The sequence below is a fragment of the Nomia melanderi genome, unplaced genomic scaffold (assembly GCF_051020985.1).
Source record: "Nomia melanderi isolate GNS246 unplaced genomic scaffold, iyNomMela1 scaffold0014, whole genome shotgun sequence".
Taxonomy (NCBI): Eukaryota; Metazoa; Arthropoda; class Insecta; order Hymenoptera; family Halictidae; genus Nomia; species Nomia melanderi.
In genome coordinates, this window is record NW_027475130.1 from 349,531 (window position 1) to 350,485 (window position 955).

Genomic DNA, 955 nt, shown 5'->3' on the forward strand with positions numbered 1-955 from the left:
CACCAGCGGCCTAGAAAACCACCGTCTCATGGGGCCGGACACTCAGGGTCAGGGAAAAATCCACTATATATCTGGTGATATCTCGGGTGCTCTTACAGATGGCATAATAAACCAAAGAGAATTGTCTGCAGGAAGCCCTGGCGCATGAATCTGTTCAGCGGGATCGACTTCGGACCACGATGGACCGAGAAAACCACCGTCTCATGGGGCCGGGCTGTTAGGGTCAGGGAAAAATCCAATATATATCTGGTGATATCTCGGGTGCTATTAGAGATAGCGCAATAAATCAAAGTGCATTGTCTGTAGGAGGCCCTGGCGCATGAATCTGTGCAGCGGGAACGACCTCGGACCACCAGGGGCCGAGAAAACCGCAGTCTCATGGGGCCGGACACTCAGGGTCTGGGGAAAATCCAATATATATCTGGTGACATCTAGGGTGCTATTAGAGATAGCGAAATAAATCAAAGTGCATTGTCTGTAGGAGGCCCTGGCGCATGAATCTGTGCAGCGGGAACGACCTCGGACCACCAGGGGCCGAGAAAACCGCAGTCTCATGGGGCCGGACACTCAGGGTCTGGGGAAAATCCAATATATATCTGGTGATATCTCGGGTGCTATTAGAGATAGCGCAATAAATCAAAGTGCGTTGTCTGTAGGAGGCCCTGGCGCATGAACCTGGGCAGCGGGAACGACCTCGGACCACCAGGGACCGAGAAAACCACCGTCTCATGGGGCCGGACACTCAGGGTCAGGGGAAAATCCAATATATATCTAGTGATGTCTCGGGTGCTCTTACAGATGGCATAATAAACCAAAGAGAATTGTCTGCAGGAAGCCCTGGCGCATGAATCTGTGCAGCGGGAACGACCTCGGACCAGCAGGGGCCGAGAAAACTACCGTCTCATGGGGTCGGACTCTCAGGGTCATGGAAAAATCAAATATATATCTGGTGATA